We start from the raw sequence: 18598 nt of genomic DNA on the forward strand, positions 1-18598 counted from the left end.
GAGACTGTAAGTGAAGTAAGGATGGCTATTAAAGCACTAATAGATAAAATCAGAGCCACAGCAAAATGCTTTGCTCTAATTAGTGCATTAACTCTTTTAAGCATTTCTAAGGCTACTTTATCAAACCAAACATCATCTTTTAACTCTACAAGAAGCATAATATAAGTAGGTATTTGTAGTAAAAAAAAATAACTGAATAATTTCTAAAAGGTGTTCAGCCCCTCCCGCTGGAACTCTGGGAAGAGGCTGACACAGTTTTGTGCAAAAGACAAGAGGAGTAGAGGAGGTGGCAGGAGGGAAAGCAGTCTTCAGTTAAAAAGATCAGCCCTCAGTTTCAAAGTCAGCTTCAGGGAGGCTGTCCTCTGGCAGAGTCAAGGTCAGAGGGAGGAGTGGCCGCGGGGCAGGGATGGGGAAGGTCTACATCTCCTTTAGGTCCAGCAGGGTCCAGCATCCTTTGTGTACAGAGATGCCCCTCTTTGGGGCACTTCAATTTATCTTCCAAGTCATCAATGGTCTTCTCCAGTTTGATTCCCGATCTTTCAGCAAACTCAGCACAGGTCTCTGCCTCCTGGAGTTTATCAGTACGAATCTTTATTTCTTCTTCATACTTGTCTTCTTTTTGAGAGTACTTTTCTTCAGCAGCACTCAGACACTTCAGGTTCTGGTCCATCAGTCTGATCTGCTCTTCCATCTCTCGCAACAGGCCTTGCCAGCGGACCTCTGCCAGCTCAGCACATTCCTCCTTGTGTTTCCAGTCTCCTTCAATAATCACCAACTTATGAGCCACCTCTTCATACTTCCTATCTGCCTCTTCTACAATGTGCACTGCTTCCTTTAGCTGGATTTCCTGGAGTTCCATCTTTTTTTCATCTTTTAGACCCCTTATTTTCAATCACATTCATACCTTTCTCACTCTCATCTGCAGCCTTCTCCACTCCCTCCAGCTTCTGCAAAACAGTGGCAAGGCGCTCCTGGACATGGTCCCGCTCCTCTTCAACCAGGTGGATCCTGCAGTTCAATGAGGCCACCTCAGCATCAGCCTGCTCCCAGGCCCACCTTTCTCCCTCCACTTCCTGCTAGAGGCACTCGACCCTCTCCTCAGCATCATCAGCCTGCTGCTGCAGAACCTGGATCTTGAGCTTAACTGCCTCGATGGTGGTGCTCCCGGACATGGTGCCTACCAAGCTGCTTCTGGAAATCAGGTTCCTACCTCCTCTGCTCAGCATTGTAGTAGCTTTTCACCCTACTACCGACTCAAGACTTGATTTTCTATCTAATGGTCGTCCTTGAACAGTTGAGAGTGACCTTGAGTTCTTTATTATCTTGCACCCATCTCCCAAGTGCTAGGATTGTAATGTATGTTTTTTTTTAAAGATATATTTATTTATTTTATGTATGTGAGTACACTGTAGCTGAACAGATGTTTGTGAGCCTTCATGTGGATGTTGGGAATTGAATTTTTAGGACTTCCTGCTCCCTCTGGTCAATACTGCTTGCTCTAGATGGCTGCGCTTGCTCAGTCCCTGACTGCTCTGGCCCAAAGATTTCATTATTATTATACATAAGTACACCGTAGCTGACTTCAGATAGACCAGAAGAGGGCATCAGATCTCATTATGGGTGGTTGTGAGCTACCATGTGGTTGCTGGGATTTGAACTTAGTCAGTGGTCTTACCCATTGAGCCATCTCGCCAGCCCTATAACATGCTTGTGTGTGAGTGTGCACACTTGTGCTGGGATTCATAGAGCTCAGACGACAGCTTGCAGGAGTCACTTCTCCCTACCACTTATACTGGGGATCAAAGTCTGGCTTGGAGGCAAGTGTCTGTCAGCCTGCCCTGCTTTTTTTTTGGGGGGGGGGTAATATGTTATTGTTTGTTTTGAAATAGGGCCACAGTATTGACTAGGATGTCCTTGAACTCAAAGGTCCACTTTCCTCTCTTCCTGAGTTCTGGAATTAAAGGAGTATTCCACTACACCAAGTATGCTTTGTTATTGTGCTGTTTGTTTGTTTGTTTGTTTGTTTGTAAACACAAGGTCTAACATTATAGCCCAGGCTGGATTTGAACTTATGGTGTAACCCACCTTGGCCTCAGACTTGTGGCAGTGCAGCTTATTTGCCTCAGCCTCCCTGATACCAGGTGTCTTAGTTATGGCTTCTATTGCTATGATGGAACACCATGACCAAAGCAACATAGGGAAGAAAGGGTTTATTTGACTTACATTTCCAGATCATGTTCATCATCGAAAGCTGTCAGGACAGGAACTCAAACAGGGCAGGAACCTAGAGGCAGGAGCCGAGACCATGAGGGCTGCTGCTTGCTGGTTTGCTCTCTTGGCTTGCTCGACCTATTTCTTATAGAATTAGGACCAGGATTGACACCACCCATAATCACTAATCATCCATCCGTCACTAATTAGGAAAATGCACTATAAGCTTGTCTGCCTTCAGCCCAGTCTTATGGAGGCATTTTCTCAGTTAAGATTCCCTTCAGTACAAAAGTTCTAGCTCAAAGGTGTTCTCAACCTGTGGGTCGGATCCTTTTGGATCCTTTTGACATCATGAGTTTTGAAGGCAAATGGATGGAACTAGAAAATATACTCCTGAGGGAGTTAACTCAAATCGAAAGGAAATGCATGGTATGTCCTTCTTAAGAAGTAGATACTAGCCAAAGAATTACAGAATACATAGGATATAATCCACAGAAGTCATGAAGGTTAACAAGCAGAAGGGTGCAAGGGAGGATGTTTTAGTTGGACTTGGGAGGGAGAAGAATGAAATCACTGGACACAGAGGAAGGGAGAGGGGAAAAGGGCACATGATCTGGTATGGGGCAGGGGGATACAGGATAGAAGCCCTGAAAAAACAAATAGACGTATGCAAACTTAGGGGTGATAAATGTGGGTGGACCCTCTAGAAGGTACCAGATAGCTGGGAAGTGAGATTCTCTCAGGACTCAAAGGGAGGAACTTTAGATCAAATGCCCAACAGTGGGGAGAGGGAACTTGTAGAGTCTACCTCCATTAGAAAGACAGGGCATTGAGTGGAGGGATGAGGTTGTGATCCACAGTCAAAAACTCTGACCTAGGATTGTTCCAGTCTAAATGTGCCACAGGAACAAAAATGGAGAAAAGCCTGAGGCAAGATGGTCCAGTGACCTGCCCAATGTGGGATCCATCTCAAGGGGTGGCTCCACAGCCTGACAATATTACTGATGCTATGGTGTGCTTACAGACAGGAGCCTAGCATTGTTGTCCTCTAAGGGGACCAACAAGCAGCTAACTGACACAGATGCAGGTACTTACATTCAATCACTGGGCTTAAGTCAGGGATTCTTGTTGTTGAATTAGGGAAAGATTGGAAGAAGCTGAGGACAAGGGCAACCCCATAGAAAGACCAGTAGTCTCAACTAACCCCTGTAATCTCTCAGACACTGAGCCACCAAACAGGCAGCTTATACATGAACTGTTCTGAGGCTCTGGACACATATACATCAGAGGACTGACAGGTCTGGTCTCAGTGGGAGAAGAGGAGCCTATCCCTTGAGAGATTTGAGGCCCCAGGGAGTTAGAAGGCATTGCAGGAGGTGATGGAGATATCCTCTTGTAGACAATGGAGGAGGAATGGGGTAAGGGAATGAGAGGGCACTGACTGAACTATAAAAATATAAAAGTAATACAAAAAGATTTAAAAATACATATTTCAATGAAAGTATATATTTTAAGTTCAAAATGGCTCAGGTTTCTAATGCAAAATGAATGTTATTATGAGGAGATAAATCCATATATACCAATGTTAATGTAAAATTCCCAACACATAATACATTATATATATATATGTATATATATATGTATATATATATATATATATATATATTACTCATAAGTACATCCAGACACACACTGATGCATACCTACATATATGGATATATACATATATGTATATGCAATCTCTCAAATATTTATGCTCATGGTATATTTTAATCATCTCTGAAGACTACTTCCCATTATACAAACTGGGAAAAGAGATGAGGGTGGAAAGAAGGGAACAACACTTAGGATGATCAAAAGTGAAAATGGACAGTATTTGTATGCTTGTCTGTGTGAGTCTTTCTTTGGGCTTATCCTGAACAGTGTTACATTCATCTCAGAAACCATAAGTCGCTGACAAAGAACGTGTAGGTAGAATACCTTCTTTTATGTATTTGTTCTGAGTATGTGGGGATACCCACAATAATTCACACAATTGTCATTGAACCTGACTACCAACCAGAATGTAATAGCAAGTCCTTCTTGCTGAATGTATCACAAACTTTGGAGATGGGACATGAGAAATCAAGCTCATATTGACTCAGACAATTCAGAACTGTTGGGTTACTTTTTGTAGCTCCTGAGTGCATTCAAGATGTTGGAGAAAATAAAGTTATCGAGCTTTTTACACTGTGAACTTCAGCAATGTCCATTTTAGTAATACTACCCTTGCCACATTGTTAGCATAACTCTTATTGGGGTACACATTATTTTCCTGGTTGGATTTGTGACTTGCTCTATAGTGATGATTCTTAATCCATGGTTTATGAGTAATGGAATACATAGATTTCTGGTGGTATCAAACACTTAGACTCTACTCAGTAGCAAAACTACCACTGTAACAATTAAAAATGCATATGACTGTGGATCTTTTCACTATTTAGCTTGTTTTAATGTTTCTTCACAAATGATAAAAATAAAAAGTACAGGCAAAGAATAAACATAATATTCTCACTAACATTATAAACATGGAATTATACATTTAAAACATTTTCTATTTTAAAAACTAAATCTGGTCATCAATGCAGCTCTGCATGTCTCTAGTAGGGCCAGTCTCTGTGTTGCTGATGGTGCTCATGTTTATCCAAATTCCCAGGACCTCCAAGTCTGCCTGTTCCTTCAGCCTGATCCAATAAAGGTCCAGGAGGGCCACTATGACTACCTTGTCTTCCTGTACCAAAACCAACCTAGTCCATGCTGAGGCCTCCTCAGAAGTCTTATGTGTCTCTACCTCTACCACCTCTGAATATTCAGCTATGATAATCAAAGTCAGTCCCACAGTCCAACTATTCCTCCTTACATGCCACCAGGGCTGCCTTAGCTATGATTACCACCCTGAGGCAGAAATGGTGGCGAGAGGAACCCTCAGCATTAGGGGCCTTATACTGGTTGCATTCTGTTCTCCAGGTGAAATTTGGTTTCCACAGCCCAGATTGAGACACTGCCAGACACTGCTTTCTGCTGGACATTTTGCCTTCCAAAGGGATTCCCTCTTGAGCCTCAGAGACCCTTTTGTGGAGGAGCTTCTGCTACTTCCTCCATGTCCTGGCATATAAACCAAGGTTCCTCCAGGACCCCCTGGGAGCCAGAACTTCCACAAAGTGGTGGTGGTATCCCTCTGCCCTCACGTGATTGCATGCCACCCTGCACCCTGTTCATTAGATGCTTCTTTCAGGCTAGAGAATCGTTATGTTTGCTTCATTGAACATCTTTTCCATCTCCATTCCATGGCACTGTTGGTAGATGGTGGAGCTTTGTAGGATATTGTGGCATCACATTTAAGCTTTCCTGTTTCCTTATCCATGCAGATATTGATCATGGCTTGTCCAGTACTTTTGTCACCTTGACAGTCCCATATTGCTTAAAGAAGCCTTTCAGATCATCCGAAGTCACACTGTCACTTAATCCTTGCACATAAATTTCACTGTTGTCAGAGTCTTCATCGAGGTCTATAGGAAAGCCTTGATCAAAATCTGGTCCTTCATCCATGGGTCCAGCAGTCTTATTGAAGACACCTTGATTTCCACAGTACCCATTGCACTCCTCCCTGCCCACTTTTGCTAATGCTTCTAGAATCAAACCTCCCTCCTCTCCTGCCACAGTTATCAGGGTCACTTAAGCTCTGGTTATCCCCTTGTCAGGAAAATTCTCCATATTTCTACCCATAAATACCCATGCCACTGGAGTGGTTCTTTTGAAAAGAACTCTGGTGCCCATAGCTGCTACTCAGTTGGCTATATTGATTTTTAGCCTGGCTATAGGTTCTTGTCTGAGGGGAGTAACTGTCTTATTTTGTGTTTTACTGCTGTGAACCAACACCCTGACAATGGCACGTCTTACAAAAAACATTTAATTGGGGTTGGCTTACAGGTTTAGAGGATGAGTCTATTATCATCAATGTAGCAGCATGAAAGCTTCTAGGCAGGCATGGTACAGGCAGAACAGAGAGTTCTTCATCTTCATCTGAAGGCTGGTAGTGAAAGACTGACTTTCAGGCAATTAGAATGAGCTTCTTGAATCCCATGGCAACAGCAACACACCTATTCCAACATGGATAGGCCTCCAAAAAGTGCTATTCCATGGACCAAGCATACTCAAACCATGACATTCCACAATGTGACTCCAATAGGCTCATTCAACTACGAGTCTATGGAGGCCATAGCTAGTCATATAAAATAAAAAAGTACATTTAGTCCAACTTTTAAAGTCCACATAGTGTACAGCAGTATCAATTTTAAAATTCCAAGGTTGAAGGTCTCTACTGAGACCCAGCCAATCACTTATCTTTAGTCTCCAAATCAAGACAGGAACCAGCTATGCAAATTAAACTTTGTATTTTCATGTCTGATGTCAAAGCAGTTGCCAGTTCTGAAACACCTTTTTCATCTTTGTTGATGGCAACAAACTTCTTTTCCTGAGCTGGTTCCATTCTGTGTTACCAGCATTACTGAGGAGATATCCATTGGCTCTGGTACCTTGAAAATCTTGGGTCTCTGAGGCAACTTGGATGTTACAGCTTCTTTGAAACCAGGATCCATACATGATCTTCTGGGCTACTCCTAAGGGCAGATGTCAGGTCACCAGTTCTGTTATATGTATCACTCCAAGCTCAGGTACATCCACTCCACTGCTGCTTTTGTTCTTGGTGAGCATCCCATGGGACTGGATTCTCCAGTATGCTGGGGTATTTAACTGCAACTAGGCTTCACCAATAAACTCTTATAGGCTTTCTTCATGATGTCAAGCTTCAAATCCTTTGCAAGACCCCATCAGTCCCAGGATATCAGCTTCAACTGCAGCTAAAACTTCACCAGTGGCCTTCAATGGCTTCTCACAGTGCTAAGCCTCAGATGATATTCATGACCCCTTCATGCATTCAAAACCAGTACAACCTGTGTGACTCTTACACACCAAGTATAGCTGCAACATGACAAACAACCTCGGCTATCTCTGTACCATGATTTTGTGCTCTCTGTATACACATCCCAGAAGTTTTCACCCCAGTGATGCTGGTCACCACTAATTCCTTAGCTTGGGCTAACCAGCAGCAGTCTCCTCTCCTCTTGACTATACAGTTTGAAAAACATGTCCCAAGCCGCTATGTTCTGCTGATTGCAACATCTTGAACATGGTTCTCTTGTTCTATTACATTATCACTAGCTTCCTCTTTTCTAACTTCTTCACTGCCTAAGCTTGGCTGTCCTGTATCATGCTCTGTATTTGACCTTGAATTTAAATATCAGAATGCCTGACTCCTGGGATTAAAAGTGTGTGCCACCACACCTGGATTTAAGTTTTTTTTTTTTCTCCACCTAGAACATACTATGTCTCAGGGTGTCCTTCTTCAGGGATCTGTTCGGCTTTGTCTGCTGGGATTAAGTATGTGTACCACCATGCTTGGATCTAAATGTATTTGGGTAGGTTCTTGCCACAAGGGCACTACTCCCTTAGTCCAATTTAATATCATGAACACTGAATTCAGCTCCATTTCACTTCCGCGTGCCCCTTTAATACTCAGATTATATATTTTCGATTTTTCCTTTCTCAGCTTACCATGTTTCTTTAAAATGCTTTTTTTTGAAACTTAACCAGAGGAAAAAAATCTATGATGGGCATTTCTGAGATTTCTTTATCAATTTAATTGATCTGACTTTCTTCACCTTAGCCTCACACAGGCTCTTAAAACAAGAGCAAAATTGGACCACATTCGTCCCCAAAATATCACAAAAGCACTCTTTAGGACACATATTGAAAATCTCCCCTGAAAACTCTTAGACCAAGTCTGCATATTTCACACTATTTCTCAGTAAAAATCATTCCATATTCTTAATATTGTAGTTCCTTTTGCCCTATTTAAAGCATTCCACTGCATTCCAAATCCAAAGTACCCAGATCCACATTCTTCCAATAAATAAATAGATAAATAAATAAATAAGGTCAGGCCTACATTAACAATATCCCACTCCTGGTGCCAGCTTCTGTCTTAGTTAAACTTGTACTGCTGTGAACAGACACTATGACTGACCAAGGCAAGTCTTATAAAGGTGACCATATACAAGGTAAGATATGATGGAGGTGTTATAACTGGCTGCCTAGTATATCTCATGAGTGCTTGGCGATAATGGTCATCTGTGGAAAGCCGTGCAGCGAGCAGAGCAATCGCTGTGGAGAGCCGTGTGCGTGCCGCGAGCAATCACCATTATAAGATGGCGCTGGCCTCAGCTGTGACAAACTAGTAAACAAGCCTTGTGCGCAAGTGCGAGAGTGAACTCACTCCTAGTCACTGCCCATTCTCGGGGTGTAATAGTGGTGTGATGAGCGAGCAACGAATCAAGAGCTGTCACGCCACATCAGGTGCTGAAACGTCATGGCTGAGTGCTATATAAGGGACTCCATTTTCTGGGGTCGGGATCTTCCTGAGAAGTAAGCAATAAAGCTTTGCCGCAGAAGATTCCGGTTGTCCTGAGTGTGTTCTTGCCGGCGGGGACAAAAGCTCGGGATACGTGGCGCCGAAGACCCGGGGACTTTATACCATCACACCGGCGCCAGGAAGATCCCTCGTTCGCGGGGCGGAACCAGAACTGCGGGACATTACAGCTCTGCAAGGTAAGTATAGTCTTGAAATTTCTCCAGAGTTAGATGCCCTTTTGATTGTTTGCACGGCGATTGCACTTTCCCTTTCAGTTTCGTTTTGCTTCCACCGCTGGAACTGCTGACTGGTTCCCAGTCGCAGTCAGGCTCGGACAGCACCTGGACAGTGCCTGGACAGCGACTAGTTTCAGTCAAGGTCAGGACTGGATAGCGGCAGTATGGGAATTTCTCACTCTGTAGTAGTGGCGTTAAGGTCGGTCCTGAAGCAGTGTGGCCTAAAAATCGCCACTAAGAATATAGAGGCATTTGTCAGGGAGGTAGACCGTGTGGCACCATGGTATGCTTGCTCAGGTTCGTTAACTGTCACCTCTTGGGACAAACTGAAAGGAGATCTAGTTAGGGAACAGCAGAACGGCAAACTTAAAGCAGGGATCATGCCGTTATGGAAATTGGTGAGATCGTGCTTAACAGATGAGGATTGTCAGCAAATGGTAGAAGCAGGGCAGAAGATTTTGGACGAAATTCAAGACAGTCTATCAGAGGCAGAGTGGGGAGAGAGATTGAAAGTTGGGACGAAACAAGGTGCACCGAAGAATTTAGGCCTTTCCACGGGCCTTGAGCCCGAGGAAAAGAGATATAAAGGAAAGAATGCCTTGGGAGAGATTAGAAAAAGGGATGGAAAGGGAGAGAAGAAGAGAGAAAGAACTGGAGAGGCACATAAGGAAAGGAGCCTCTACCCGCCATTAGATGAGTTTAAGGCACTAGCTGTCAGTAGCTCAGAATTGGATAAGGAACTTAGCTCCTCTGAGGAGACAGACTTAGAGGATGAAAGATACCAGCCAGATGAAAGACGAGCTAATCAGTCACAGAATAACATAAAGAAAGCAAAAGTAGCTAGAGACAAATGTCAAATCACTATGCGATCTTCAGATCCGCAACCTCTGGGTCCTAGTACACCTCCGCTCTACGTGCAGAGGTATCAATCAGACTCATTCATTTCAAAAGAGGAACAGAGAAAAGTGCAGCAAGCGTTCCCAGTCTTTGAAGGCGCAGAGGGCGGACGCGTTCATGCCCCAGTGGAGTATATACAGATTAAAGAATTAGCAGAGTCAGTTCGTAACTATGGAGTCAATGCCAACTTTACTGTAGCCCAAGTCGAAAGGCTTGCGACTCTGGCAATGACCCCTGGCGATTGGATGACCATAGTAAAAGCCGCATCTCCTAACATGGGAATGTATTTAGAATGGAAAGCTTTGTGGCAAGACTCCTGCCAAGCACAGGCAAGGGCCAATGCCAATGTTGAAGGGGACCAAGGAACATGGACTTTTGAGTTGCTTACAGGTCAGGGACAACACGCTAATAACCAGACAAATTACCATTGGGGAGCTTATGCTCAGATCTCAGCTGCTGCAGTTAAGGCATGGAAGGCACTCTCTAAGAAGGGAGAGGCAAGTGGGCATTTGACCAAGATTACCCAGGGTGCACAGGAGTCATTCTCAGATTTTGTGGCTAGAATGACAGAAGCGGCAGGGAGAATTTTTGGGGATCCAGAGACAGCTATGCCTTTAATTGAACAGTTGATCTATAAACAGGCTACCCAGGAATGCAGGGCAGCTATTACACCTAGAAAGAGCAAGGGACTGCAGGACTGGTTGAAGGTTTGCCGTGAGCTTGGAGGGCCACTCACTAATGCAGGTTTAGCAGCTGCCATTCTACAAGGGCAAAAACGCCCTGACATGGCTGAGCTTAAACTCTGCTATAATTGTGGCAAACCGGGACACTTAAAAAAGGACTGTAGAGCCCTTGTCAAAAGGAGAGCACCAGGACTGTGTACTAAGTGTGGAAAAGGATATCATTGGGCTAGAGATTGTCGTTCAGTCAGGGACATTCGAGGCAGGCCCCTGCAGCCAGGATTCCCTCAAGCAGTAGATAATGAGACCATTCCAAAAAACCAGTACAGGGCCCTCAGGTCTCAGGGCCCGAAAACATATGGGACCTCGACAGGCAAAAGGTGGACCCCACAGTCCGCAGGGCAACAGAAGGATCAGCTGGGTTGGACCTCCGTACCACCACCCGATTCATGCTAATGCCCCAAATGGGGGTACAGCCTATTCCTACTGACTATAAAGGACCTCTGCCATCCGGGAGTGTTGGCCTAATATTGGGCCGGGCCTCCCTTACCTTACAAGGTCTTATTGTTCACCCTGGAGTCGTAGATCAAGACTATGAAGGGGAACTTCAAGTTCTCTGTTCCTGTCCTCAGGGTGTCTTTTCTATTTCACAAGGGGATAGAATAGCTCAGTTAATAATTTTGCCAAGCCTACATGGCTGTTTTCCTTCCTCTGGTGTCCCTCGAGCTACCAGAGGGATTGGTTCTACTGGAAATGATTCTGCTTACTTAGTGATGCCTCTTGACTCCAGGCCATTCTTAGAATTAGTTATAGAAGGAAAACAATTTAAAGGGATTTTAGACACAGGAGCAGATAAAAGTATCCTTTCTTCCCAATGGTGGCCAAAAACTTGGCCCGTTACTCAGTCATCACGTTCTTTGCAAGGTTTAGGTTATCAGTCCTGTCCCACTATTAGTTCCCGTTCTTTGAGCTGGACAGCTCCTGAAGGTCAAACAGGACGATTCACTCCCTATGTTTTACCACTCCCAGTAAATCTCTGGGGGAGAGACATCTTACAGGCACTAGGACTGACCTTGACTAATGAATACTCGCCACAAGCTGTTCAAATAATGAAGAAAATGGGCTATAAAGAAGGAAGGGGATTAGGGAAAGGAGAGCAGGGTAAACTTGAACCTATCCCTCAAAAAGGTAATAATGGGAGACAAGGTTTGGGTTTTTTCTAGGGGCCGTTGAGGGCTCCATGCCCATACCATGGCTTACAGAGGAAGTTGTATGGGTTCCTCAATGGCCTCTCTCCTCTGAAAAGTTAGAAGCAGCTACAAAACTAATTTCTGAACAGCTACGCTTAGGTCATTTAGAGCCCTCTACCTCACCCTGGAATACACCTATTTTCGTAATTAAGAAAAAATCAGGCAAATGGCGCTTATTACATGATCTTAGAGCTATTAATGCACAAATGCGTCTATTTGGACCAGTTCAGCGAGGACTACCATTGCTTTCTGCCTTACCCAAAAATTGGGAAATTATAATTATAGATATTAAAGATTGCTTTTTCTCTATACCTTTATGCCCTCAAGATAGGCAAAGATTTGCATTTACCATCCCAGCCATTAATCATTTAGAACCGGATCAAAGATACCAATGGAAGGTCCTACCTCAGGGGATGGCGAATAGTCCCACCATGTGTCAACTGTATGTGCAATTGGCACTTAAGTCAGTTAGAGAGCATTTTCCATCATTACAGGTGATAATTTATATGGATGACATTTTGATTTGCCATAAAAATTCACAATTATTGCAAGATGCATACCCTATATTAATAAAAACGTTAGGGCAATGGGGATTGCAGGTGGCCACTGAAAAGGTGCAAGTTGCTCAAATGGGAGCCTTCCTAGGGTCACTCATTTATCCTGACAAAATTGTTCCTCAAAAATTAGAGATTCGCAAAGATCACCTACATACCTTGAATGATTTCCAAAAATTGCTAGGAGATATTAATTGGCTAAGACCATTTTTGAAAATTCCATCAGCAGAATTAAAGCCCTTATTTGACATATTAGAGGGAGATACCCACATCTCCTCCCACAGAGCACTTACCCCAGCTGCATGTCAAGCTTTACAAACGGTAGAAAAGGCCTTACAAGATGCTCAATTACAACGCATTGAGGAGTCAAAATCATTTGAATTGTGCATATTAAAAACTGCACAGTTACCAACAGCAGTCTTATGGCAAAAAGGACCCTTATTGTGGGTCCATCCTAATGCTTCCCCTGCAAAAATCATTGAGTGGTATCCTAATGCAGTTGCTCAACTTGCACTTAGGGGGATAAAAGCAGCTATTACTTATTTTGGGAAAGAACCTCATATGCTAATCGTACCTTATACTTCTACTCAAGTTCAAACCCTGGCAGCAACAACTAACGATTGGGCAGTCTTGGTTGCCTCTTATTCAGGACAAATTGATAATCATTATCCAAAACATCCAATTTTACAATTTGCCTTAAGTCAAGCCATAGTGTTTCCAGTAATAACAGCCAAACACCCACTTCCGGATGGGGTAGTAATGTATACAGATGGATCCAAATCTGGCATAGGTGCATATGTAGTAAATGGCCAAGTAACATCTAAACAATATAATGAGACATCACCCCAGGTTGTAGAGTGTTTGGTAGCTCTAGAAGTCCTTGAAACTTTTCCGGGACCGCTCAATATTATATCTGACTCTTCATATGTGGTCAATGCAGTTAATATGCTTGAAGTTGCTGGATTAATTAGACCCTCTAGCAAGCTTGCTCACATTTTTCAGCAAATTCAGTCAGCCTTGTTACATAGAAGACATCTTGTGTATATTACTCATGTTAGGGCTCATTCTGGCCTTCCTGGCCCCATGTCTCATGGAAATGACTTGGCAGACAAAGCTACTAGAATCGTGGCTGCTGCTCTGTCCTCGCAGTCAGAGGCTGCAAGGGAGTTTCATAAACGCTTCCACGTGACGGCTGAAACATTACACCGCCGTTTCACTTTAACTAGGAAAGAAGCTCGTGACATTGTCACCCAATGTCAAAACTGTTGTCAATTTCTGCCTACTCCTCATGTAGGGGTAAACCCCCGAGGCATCAGACCATTACAGGTCTGGCAAATGGATGTCACTCATATTTCCTCCTTTGGAAGAAATCAATATTTACATGTTTCCATTGACACCTGCTCTGGTGTTATGTTTGCTACACCTTTAACAGGTGAGAAAGCCTCTCATGTTATACAGCACTGTTTAGAAGCATGGAGTGCTTGGGGCAAGCCCACAATTCTTAAAACTGATAATGGGCCAGCATATACCTCTACTAAATTTCAGCAATTTTGTCGTCAAATGGATGTCACTCACTTGACTGGCCTCCCTTATAATCCTCAAGGACAAGGCATTGTGGAACATGCACACCGTACACTTAAGTCTTATCTTATAAAACAAAAAGGGGGAGTTGATGAGACTCTGCCCTCAGTGCCAAGAGTAGCTGTATCTATGGCACTCTTTACACTTAATTTTTTGAATCTTGACGAACAAGGTCGCTCTGCAGCTGATCAACATAGCTCAGACCCTGATAGACCAAAAGAAATGGTCAAATGGAAGGATGTCTTAACTGGTCTGTGGAAAGGCCCAGATCCTATTTTGATAAGATCCAGGGGAGCTGTTTGTGTTTTTCCACAGAGTGAAGACAACCCATTTTGGCTGCCGGAACGACTCACCCGCAAGATATTCATCAAGGATGGTGCAGAAGATGCAGACCTCCCGAGGACTGCTCCTGATCCAGACAATGCTGAACTTGTCTCAGGTTCCTAGTATGAGGGGCGAACAGAGATGGGCCATTCTCTCGACTTTCCCTAAACCAATGCCAGTTCGCCATAATGCTATAGTTTTTCCAAAATTCTTTACTACTAATAAAACATTAGATTTGCCATATCTACCCTATGATCCCACCAGAGCACCATTAGGGGAAAATCGCTCTTTATTAGAACAGGGTTCTTTATGTTTTCAAATTAATGGACCAGGAAAATGTATCAACCTCACAGCTCGAGCTTTGGGGAAGTTTAATGAGCACCGAGGAGGTTGGGTAAGCACAACCCAAGATACTTCCAATGCAGATATAACCTTTACAAATCGGACCTTTTGGCAGGAGGCAATTTGGGTTAATGGTACATTTCTACCACCTAACTTTTCAGACAAAGAACGTCCCCACCAACCAAAAATAGCCCCTCATTGTAGCTTGGAAGATGAAGGGCTGATACTGCCTTGGTCTGATTGTCAATCCTCCATCACTCGTTGGGCAGATCAGAGTAAAACCTTTTCCTTTTCTCCCAACATGATAGATGATCCAGAGAAGGAATTTGTTATGAAAGAGGGACTTTTCATACAGGACTTTAGAATGCATCCCTTTCACAAGTGGGTGCTTTGTGGAGTCAATGGCAGTTGTACAGAACTCAATCCTTTGATCTTTATCCAGGGAGGAGCAGTTGGAAAGGCTTCTTTTACTGGCATCTCAAGATTTGCTCAGTATTGGGGAATACATGCTGCCTCCCAGGATTCTTATGGATATACTAATACCAGTGTAGAGATCACTGGGTTCAATAAAACTTTGGTAAACCAGATTAATTATCCATCTACCCCAGTCTGTGTTTACCCCCCTTTCTTGTTTATTCTTTCAAATGATTCATTTGAAGTCTGTTCCAATGATTCTTGTTGGATTTCTCAATGTTGGGACGTAACAAAGAACACCCGTGCCATGGTAGCACGGATCCCACGTTGGATCCCTGTTCCGGTGGAAACACCCTCCACCTTATCTCTGTTTCGACAAAAAAGAGATTTTGGAATTACTGCTGCCGTGATCATAGCAATTTCAGCCAGTGCAGCTGCTGCTACAGCTGCAGGGTATGCTATGGCTAGTACGGTTCAATCAGGCACAAAATTAAATCAGCTTTCAGCAGATCTGGCTGATGCCATCACTGTCCAAACTTCTGCTAGTACCAAGTTAAAGGGAGGGCTGATGATATTGAATCAGCGCCTTGACCTGGCAGAAGAACAGATAGGAGTTCTATACCAGATGGCCCAGTTGGGTTGTGAAAGAAAACTGGAAGCTCTGTGTATTACCAGTGTCCAATATGAAAATTTTACTTATGCAGCTAATCTGTCTAGACAGCTTTCCTTGTATCTTGCAGGAAATTGGTCTGAGGGATTCGATGAGACTCTTGAGGCCCTGAGGGTGGCAGTTTTAAAGATCAACTCAATGCGAGTGGACCTGTCATTGACAGAGGGCCTCTCCTCCTGGATTTCATCTGCATTTTCTTATTTTAAGGAATGGGTGGGGGTGGGTTTATTTGGTGTTGCCACTTGCTGTGGACTTGTGTTCATGCTCTGGTTGGTTTGCAAGCTCAGAACCCAACAAACACGTGACAAGGTTGTGATAGCTCAAGCACTTGCTGCCATTGAGCAAGGCGCCTCCCCCGAAATCTGGCTATCTATGCTCAAAAATTAGTTGACATTGGTGGCTGGCCTCTTTTGTAGAGTTCGCCATAGGTCATTTAGTAGTTACTGTCACATACCACTGTGGTATCCAGGGACGGGCAACTTTCCTCATGCACAGATCATCCTAAGACACGGGGCCCAGTGGCGATAGGGTTACCCTATGACAGGAAAGGCTGAGACATTGGAGGAACGACCTAAGACAGGAGCCACAGCGGATGGGCATAATTACACAGACCTAGTCCAGCCTCAATTTAATAAAATAAAAAGGGGGAGATGTGGAAAGCCGTGCAGCGAGCAATCGCTGTGGAGAGCCGTGTGCGTGCCGCGAGCAATCACCATTATAAGATGGCGCTGGCCTCAGCTGTGACAAACTAGTAAACAAGCCTTGTGCGCAAGTGCGAGAGTGAACTCACTCCTAGTCACTGCTCATTCTCGGGGTGTAATAGTGGTGTGATGAGCGAGCAACGAATCAAGAGCTGTCACGCCACATCAGGTGCTGAAACGTCATGGCTGAGTGCTATATAAGGGACTCCATTTTCTGGGGTCGGGATCTTCCTGAGAAGTAAGCAATAAAGCTTTGCCGCAGAAGATTCCGGTTGTCCTGAGTGTGTTCTTGCCGGCGGGGACAAAAGCTGGGGATAGTCATCTGTATCCGAGGCTAGGCTGGTTATAATCCCCCTGTGTTAGATTGAGTTTGACTAGTCTAAGAGGGCTTGGTATCATTCTGTGGTCTTTTAGGTGGCATGGATTCTGTGTGCTGGCTACTAGCTGCTCATCATAAGCTCAGCAGGCAGCCTGGGTGACATATGCAGACTGAGCTGTGTAAAAGGCCTGTGTTTTGATGAGTGTAGAATTGTTGGTGTCATAAGCATCAGTGCCATATCCTTGTGCAGGCTGACCAAATGCCTGGGGGAAGTTGGAGTGGTATAACCAGTAGGCAGCTGTCCATAAGTTCCCTATGCAATCTGCCCTTAGGTGGCAGTGGGTATAGCAGACATCAGTAGGTGGTCTTTAGGTTCCCTGGCTTTGTGCCCATATGCCTTGGTGGTCTGTGCATATCTTTGAGTTGGCTGAGCTGGGTAGGCCCTGTAGCCCTGTTGGTTTGCAGGTTAGCTTTAGGCACTGTAATCTATGGAAGCCATTTTCTCTCCTTCTTCCCTGTTCTCTCAAAGTTGGTCTCCCTCTCATGTTCCCCAATGGTTGCAAATTATAAGACCAGAGGAAATATGTGTTCTATAGTTGTTATGACACACTGTTTGAGAAGCATTGCTTTACAGGAAGCCTTTCCCTACAGTTCAGGCCAGGAATCAATGGCAGTGATTCTCAAAGTCCCCATCAATAATGAAGGCCTTAATATTTTTCTAAATGGTCATAGCTGGAATGGACTTTTATTAAAAAACCATTTTATTCATTTACATTTCAAATGTTATCCCCCTTCCAGTTTACCCCTCCAGAAATGCCCATCCCATCCCCCCTCAGTCACCTCACCTTGCCTCTATGAGGTTACATCTTCACCCATTCAACCACTCCCACCTCATCACTCTACATCTCCCTTCTCTCGTGCATCAAGTGGCCTTCCCTTCCCAATGATGTCAAATAAGGCCATCCTCTGCTTCATATGTATATGGAGTCCTGACTTCTTCCTTGTGTACTCCTCCTTTGGTGGTTTAATCCCTGGGAGCTCTGGGTGGTCTAGGTAGTTGATATTGTTCTTCTTATGGGGCTGCAAGCTCCTTCAGTCCTTCCCCTAACTCTTCCATTAGTATTTTCAGGCTCATTCTGATGGTTGGCTGTGTCTGCATCTGTATTGGTCAGGTGCTGGTAGAACCTCTCAGGAGACAGCTATATCAGGCTCCTTTCATTAAGCACTTCTTGGCATCAGGAATAGTATGGCTGTTTGGTGTCTGCAGGTGGGAAAAGGTCCCAAAGTGGGGTCGTCTCCGAATGGCCTTTCCTTCAGTCTCTGTGTTAATTTTTGGCCCTCTCTGACATGGATCACCCTGATCAAGTATGGGGTCCCTGGAATGTGGGTCCTTGAAGGCTGGGTGGGTAAGGATTCACCAGTGACAAACAGAAACATAGAGGCAGTTTGAATCTGAGTCTATTTTGCAGCTCTCAAGCTAGGGTTTTTATACATTAAAAAAAAATATATATATATATTACAACTCTTAGAAGACATGTTCAGTGAAGCAATATGAAATACCATCATTATCATTTGGCACAATAAAGCACAAAAATCAAGCAAACATTACAACTCTGAAAAGATGTATCCTGTGAATCACAAATAGAACAGACAGTATTACTATTTATAGAAATCATCCAAGTGTTACAACTCTGAAAGCATGGATTCAGTCATCCAAGGCTAGTGGCATATTTCCAAGAGCAGATTAGTATGACTTTTGGTCAATTATTTTTTTAACATCTAGTGCCTGACCCTTTTTTTTTTTTTTATAAATCTTCAACGTATAAATTTAAATTATTTTAATTCTTTTTATTTTAGTCTTTCTTAAGCATATACCAAAACCCACTTCTGATGATAAATGTGTAGCCATAT

At 43.8% G+C, this 18598-nt stretch overlaps 3 pseudogenes; all 3 read right to left on the reverse strand.

The window, feature by feature from the left end:
* Window positions 1-417: 417 nt before the first annotated feature.
* On the reverse strand, window positions 418-1172 carry LOC147003646 (uncharacterized; annotated as a pseudogene).
* A 3678-nt stretch (window positions 1173-4850) lies between these two features.
* LOC147003647 (RNA-binding protein EWS pseudogene) lies at window positions 4851-6088 on the reverse strand (annotated as a pseudogene).
* A 10598-nt stretch (window positions 6089-16686) lies between these two features.
* Window positions 16687-17186, reverse strand: LOC147003648 (RNA-binding protein EWS pseudogene; annotated as a pseudogene).
* Window positions 17187-18598: the final 1412 nt, after the last annotated feature.

Source organism: Mus caroli, unplaced genomic scaffold, assembly GCF_978045245.1.
Source record: "Mus caroli unplaced genomic scaffold, Mus_caroli_1 scaffold_8, whole genome shotgun sequence".
Lineage (NCBI taxonomy): Eukaryota > Metazoa > Chordata > Mammalia > Rodentia > Muridae > Mus > Mus caroli.